Source organism: Chlamydotis macqueenii, chromosome 6, assembly GCF_036417535.1.
Source record: "Chlamydotis macqueenii isolate bChlMac1 chromosome 6, bChlMac1.mat, whole genome shotgun sequence".
Classification (NCBI taxonomy): domain Eukaryota; kingdom Metazoa; phylum Chordata; class Aves; order Otidiformes; family Otididae; genus Chlamydotis; species Chlamydotis macqueenii.
In genome coordinates, this window is record NC_141561.1 from 15927982 (window position 1) to 15935127 (window position 7146).

At 38.2% G+C, this 7146-nt stretch overlaps 1 protein-coding gene across 1 annotated transcript in view; it reads right to left on the bottom strand.

The window, feature by feature from the left end:
* The window catches only part of MAP3K2 (mitogen-activated protein kinase kinase kinase 2), a 54145-nt gene extending 46999 nt beyond the window's left edge, over positions 1–7146 (bottom strand). The window contains exon 1 of the mRNA XM_086750640.1: positions 6793–7146. The gene's annotated coding sequence lies outside the window, so the exon portion shown is untranslated. The remainder of the gene's footprint in view (positions 1–6792) is intronic.

The window sequence follows — 7146 nt, forward strand, 5'->3', positions numbered from 1 at the left end:
TCCTGCCAACCAGAAAAAAAAAAAAAAACAAACCAAACAACTTAATTCAACTCAATTCCCCATAACAACATTAAAATCAAAATGTAACAATAAAAACCTAGCTTTGTCAAAACACTCAAGAATCAAATGCAAAGATATGAAGGCAATGTAGCTTCACAAGGCTTCCCGCTTGCATCTCCCATAACACACACCTCAGCAGCTGGTACCAAATCATTACAATGACATCTATGATGCTACATACTAAACTTTTCCCTCAACTGATAAAAATGTAAGAACTTTCATAGATACAGTTAATAAGGTAAACCAACCACAGACTCAAAAATCGGGAGCTTATGCCAATGGAAGGATTACTACGTACATGCCCACATCTAATCATCATCTTTAAGACTACAGCTCCACTGCTAAGGTTACATTTTTGTCAAGGAAGTAGTCCTGCTTGTCTACACTGTCATGGTTTAGCCCCAGCCTGCAGCTAAGTACTACGCAGCTGCTTGCTCACTCTGATTCCTCCCAGGGGGGATGGGGTAGAGAAAAATACAACGAAAAGGCTCAAGAGTCAAGATAATGACAGGGAGAGATCATTCAGCAATTAATATCATGGGCCAAACACACACGGCCTGGGAAAAACTATCTTAATTTTATTAACAATCCCCCAACTTCCTTCTTCCCGGGCTTAACTTTACTCCAAATTTTCTCCACCTCCTCTCCCTCAGCGACACAGACTCAGACCTCTACTGGAAATAGTTAGGGATTGACAGAATATTCAGGCCAAGTATTATATACGCTTGCCCTATTCTCAATCTTCGATAATCATTCATTCATGCTTAGCACTGGAGGAAGAATATTGGATTCTCTTTCATCTGATTTCATTACAGATTAAGATTTTTACCTAAAACTTGTCAGCCACTTCACAAAAACCATTTCAATTTTCATTTGAAAGTCTCATTTGGTATTCAGGATAGTGCCAATGTCACAGAGCCTTAATAGATAGTCTCTAAAGGAACTTGCTGCAGCAGCTTAAAGTCTTTCATTATACTATCCACTTCATCCCTGCCAGAAGTTACTGCATTTACTAGTATCCGCAGCACAAAAATTATTTTCTAACTACTACTTTCTACCCATTCAGTTATCATCAAGCCATTATGCAAAAAAACCAGAACAGTGCTTGAAGGTTTGGGAGTTTGCCATTCCAATTACTTAAAAAAAAAAACAAAAACAAAAACAAAAAAAACCAAACAAACAAACAAAAAACAACCAAAAATCCTCATGCTGGAGTTACAATAATCATGGCACTGCTAAAAACACACATAGTCAGTGTGACAAAACAACGATTAAACACAGGTTGAGCTTTACCAATCAGTTTTCAGCAATTAAATTAAAAAAAAAAAAAAAAAAACAGGGTGACATTTCTTATGTTCTTCAATAGAACATCTTATTTTCTTTAGAAGTTTAATTACTGCTTGTGTCACTGTTTGAATTTTTTTAAAAAAACAAAACACTAAAACAACAGCTTGATTCAGATGTTTTCCAGTTTTCAAATCTGTTCAAAGGTGAGACTATAGTTTCCATTGTTATTGTTTTAGTAATACAACATTCAAACTGTTAGCATTTACAGAATTCTCTTGTCTAAATTATTTTAAAATTATTTTGAGTATAGATAAGAAGTAATCAACACTGGATACTTGAATACTTCTTCCTGCAAGAAAATAAAGGCCTTCTTAAGTAATTACTATTGGTGTCTGTTCTGTTTTTTGCGAAGGCAGCACTGCTGAAAAAAAAACAAATTTTCCCATCTGTGATCTAGCCTCAAAAATTATGGATAAAGTAATTTACATAAGTCAGATAAAATGGAATAAAGCCAGGGAACATGTTGAACACATCTGTTTCATAGCTGGCTCTGCAATTCTTCCAATAAAGCACATCTACAGAATAAAAATTTCTTCTACTATGTCATTGGACTGTATAGTATCTCAAAATGGCAAAAGGATTATTCAGGTACAGTTAGACTGACAGAAGTTATCTTAGACTTACTTCAAAGACAGCATGTGTATAAAATAGACTGGTAAAGACACATTTTCAACAATAGAAGCTGCATCTGACCCTAGAAGAACTTGTTCTCAATCAAGTTTCGTGTTGTAGAGCAAGCTTGCATTCAAAAGCCACAGAGATTGCATGTGCCGAGAAAGAGATGGGGAAGAGCAGAAACTGCATACTTTCCTGCAGAATAACTTACTGAACAGTGATCCTGTTGATTCTAGATATGCTTAATATAAGAAAACCAACCTGAAATAAAGATTGAATTCAATACAGTATAAGGTTATATTCTTTGCAAAGATAACTCAAATTCATATATATGAAGAAAAAGATAGCAGATTCAACAAACACTGATACAAGCTCCTGTGTTAACAAAGGCAGGAGCCAAGAACCTGATGTTGTTGGAAAAAAAAAAAACGAAACAAAACAAAACCCAACCATATGTGTGTGCACACACACACCCTTGAATGACATTTTAACAAGGCTGTCATGTTACTTCTGCTGAAATTTATAGAGTAAGTTAATTACTTTGTTGCTGTAAGACTTTGGGGAACTTTGAGAGAGATACAGACAAATCACACAGAGTCCAGTGAAAGTTCGTAACAACAAAAATCCTGAGAAAACATGACCTGGGAAGAAAACGCCTGTTTGCACAGTTTAGTAAAGAGAAGTCTGAAATAAAAAGAGACAGAGGAACAGTGTTCATGTATGCAAACAGCTGGTGCAAAGAGTATAGAAACCATTACCCTGGATGAGTAATAATAGTTGGACAAGAACTAGCTGGCTTTACCAGCACCAACACAGAGAATTAAGTTAAATATTAAGAAAAGCCTCCTAACTATAACGATGGTTATGTACTAGCTATAAATAGATCAGTGAAGAGGTGTGGTATTCCCCTCCTGAGAGTTTAAAAAAAAAAAAAAAGATCAGACAAATGTCTGTCAGACATTATTTCAGCATAATTGCTTCTGCCTCAGAGTAGGGACTGACCTCATGAAATCCCTTCCGTTCTTACAAATCTATCATTTCTTCATTTATACAAATGAAAACTGTTTACCACTTTTATAACATCTGAGCTTCCAAAGTACAGTCTTTGCAACATAAACATCTGCAACATCTGAATGTTATTACATTGCTATTGTCAGACTGTTAGTGTACTTAGCACAAAACATCTCAAAAACACAAAAGCAGCATATTTTACTACTGCAGATAATCCACAGAAGTGGACAAATGATTGAATAGAAATACAGAAGGTGAAGCAAGCGAGGAAAAGATAGTGAAGGACTCAAATAAAAAAAAAAAATGGCTGAAAACAAAGCTACAGCAAAGAAAAAAAAAAACCTTTAACCTAAAGAACATTACTTTCCTCTCATGTGGAAAGCTAAGTTACAGTCTGCTCGTATAAGTTCAAAAATATGCAATAACTTGAGATACAGATGTAAAAATAAATAAAAGACTTTGCAAATGGATAGGAAAAAGTCACATCTCTACAGGTCACCCTATATTACCAAATCCTGACTCTCCATTTTTAAAGCACACTGTAGATATCCCTGCTTTGGCCTTGCTCACGTAAGTCCAACTTCAAGTGACCTCATTAAGCTGGGCTCTAAACTATGCCATATGTGTACTTCTGGGTCAAGTGTCTCCAGAGCAGTGGTTCCCACAGATGGAAGTTAGTGCAATATCCTAACACAGAACTCAATCTTCCTTTTTCTTACTGTCAACCTTCTGCAGCTTCTCACAAAATACACTTAAGGTGAATATATTAAAAACACCTCAGAAAAACTTGCAAATGTACATGTTTAGTCTAAGAAATTAGATTAACATAAAACCATAAGCTGCATTTGTTGTTATTACTATATTACTAAATCAATATCTCATGCCAAAATCCAGAAGTGAGAATCATGATAAGCGCATTGCATTTTGAACATGTTCCCACTGTCCAATTATATGTTTACAATGTTATTTTGCAAGATACGTGCACTTATAGCATGCATGGTCTATTTTGACCTATTCCTTAGCACCACAAAATACTAAAATTTTAAAATAGCAAATGTAGTATTTATTCTTTTTAAAAATATTTTTCTTCTCTCCCACAGTTTTTTTTTTTAATAGAAATAATTGATTTTTTTTTTTTTTAAATTTAATACCGTGTCAGTTCTACTTCAGAATTTTAAAAGCTTAACTTTAGAAATTAGACCTTCAGGGCAGCAAACTTAATTGCTTGCTAATCAGATAAACCTAGGTAGAGTCACTAGTCAATATATGCATTTACATTAGTTTGTCATACGTATGAAAATAAGCTCTGCAAAAGTAACTAGACGTGCTTAATCACATCAGTCATGTTTTCATCATTCCTTTATTTTTCCCCAAATAGTAGCCTAAACAGAGGACAATGTTAACAACAAAGATCTGAAAAGAAATTATTAGAAAATATGTCAATCACTCCAGATCAAATGTGTACCTCTCAACAGATCAGCACACCTTTGGCTATGTGTTTGGGGGGAGAGAGGGAATCAATGAAGAAAATCATTCTCTTATCTTTCTCAGGTTGCATTTTATAAGAAAACATTATTTTCAGTTCAGAGAATGCTGAGTTAGAAAGCCACCAAACACTCCCGTCACAAAAATATATTACATGTTATTCATTACTTTTGACTTTGTTTGATGATGTAAGCAGTAAACCTACAGTAAAGATAATATAGATTAAAGACAAAAAATGAAACCTAAGATTGCTAGTATGCAAAACTTTTTTCAAGAAGTGCTCCATAACTACTTACTAATAATGACAAGGTTTTAAAAAACAATAATTCTTATTTGTACCTAAACATTAATACTGTATTTTAGGAAACAGTAAGAAAAATTGTGAAGTAAAAACTATAAATGTGAATTACATTTACAGAATGACCAACTTTCTTGCTTTCTCCAGAAAACTTTATAATAAAACAATGAATAAGTCTTCTGCATTTAGCTCGACCGGCTTTAAATTCCACAAATCTGTGCATTGACTGGCTTTCCTAAGAACCACAGCAAAGAACCACTGATAGGTCTACGACCAAATTTGAAAGGTTATTAGTTTTTACCATATTTAGAGTTTTATCAATATAAACAAGAAAAATAAAAGCTTCCTACCATGATATTCAACAAGACAATGCTCTCATTACATGACGTTAATAGATTCTACACGTTGCAGATATCTGCCTACTCACCAAGCGCCACAGCTATCTTACACAAAGTTTCCTCTGACAGTTTAGAAATCTCAGCAAGCCAAGACAAGCGATTCAGAAACATCTCTTTTCTCCACCATAGTCTTCCAGTAGTCTCAGGTAAACCACTGACACAGAGTTCATCAAGACAAACTGTACTTAGATTGTTCTCCAGCAATAAGTCAATTTGACAAACATTACCGTGCTATTCTGCTTTATTAAAACACAATAAAACCTTGGAAAAAAAAAATCAAATTAATTATATACAGTCTCTTTATCTGAATCAATATTTGGGTTCAATGCATTTCAGCAGCAATCATGACAGAAAACAAAGTGTAAAAAAACCAGGAATTTTAGTAAGTTCTCTTTTTTTAATATATTTCTGAGGAAAGCAGTTATTTTAAAAGCAACTGTAAGCAAAGGCATACATGAAAGTAAAATTTCCTCACACAGTATTTCTGTTATTTTCAAATGACAATTAAGGGTTTAGCCATAGGGTAGAGGGGAAAAAAAAAAAAAAAAAAAAAAAAGAAAACCACCAACAAAATCTCAATCAAGAACATTCTTCTAAGGTTTTTCAGTGTATTAACTCATTGCTGACCATCACCTTAAAACTATCTATAAGGGAGTTCCATAGGAAATAACACTTTCTAGAGTATTCTGCTAATAAGCGTTATGCCATGAGGGAATCTAAGACACTGTGCAAGACAAGCACGTAGATATTCATTCTGCAAATACTATGTCTTTGCCATATACATAGCAACACATTTCTGAAGGCCTCTCACACTCTGCAACGTGCTGCATTGTTTAAAGAAAAGAAATGTTATAGCTGAGAAACATGTTCTGCACGGACTAGAAATCCCTCTTATTTCAAGGCAGGCTTCTATTATCTTTTACCACCCTCTTAGAGGACACTTCATGATACAATGCAGCTTAGTAGTGCTCAGCTTATTTAATGCTTTGATATTCAGTAATTCCACAGCCAAAAACTAAGAACAGATTTATGAAGCAAGAGAGGAAGACAGAAAAAAAAACCCCAACCAACCAAACAAATCTCGCGGGTGCTGCAACGCACCTCAAAAGCAACAAGGGAAAATCTAACATTCATTTTTTTCTCCTGACAAAAATACCTGGCAGAATCTGACCTACATACCCAGTTCATAGCACTGCTATCACTGCAGAGCAATCTAGAGACAAGAGACTACAGCATCCGTATGCAATCGCAGGAGGGTTTACGGCGACATATAAATATTTGTACAGCTCGTAAAATGCTGAAGATTCCGCAGTTGTAAGGTACACACCTAACGCGTGTGTCCCCCCCCCCCACCCCGCCCCCCCAGCACCTCAAACAACGAGACGGCCGCGTTCCTCCATCCGCGCAAGGACGGTGCCGCCGGCGGCTCCCACAGTGTGGTTCGTGCCCCTTCCCCACAGCCCGGGCACCTCCTGGATGCCCAAGCAGCTGCCCCAAACGTCCCCTAAACCAGAGGCCCTCTGACAAACCCGCCCGCCCTGTCCCAGAGCCGCCCCGGACCGCCCCGCCGGCACCGACCTGTGTCACAGCGGAAGCCAGGCGGCCGCCAGGGACCCCCCGCGCTGCCCGGCGGCGGCGGGCGCAGGCCCGGCTGGGCAGGCGGCGCGGAGGGAGCGGCCAGGTTTCCGGAGAGGAGCCCACCCCCCCGGAGGAGGCGGGGGGGTGGGGAAAGGGGCCCGGGGCCTGCCCGCGCGGGAGCACGGCAGGGAGAGTGACAGGAGGCTCCGAGGCCGCCGAGGCGGGCCCGTAATGGAGGGGGAGCGGGGAAGGTGTTCCCGGAGCGCTGGCGCGGCGGCGGGGCCGGGCCGAGCTGGGGAATGGAGAGGATCCCGTCAGGCGTGAGGCGCCGGCGGCGGCCGCCGCTCCTGCTGC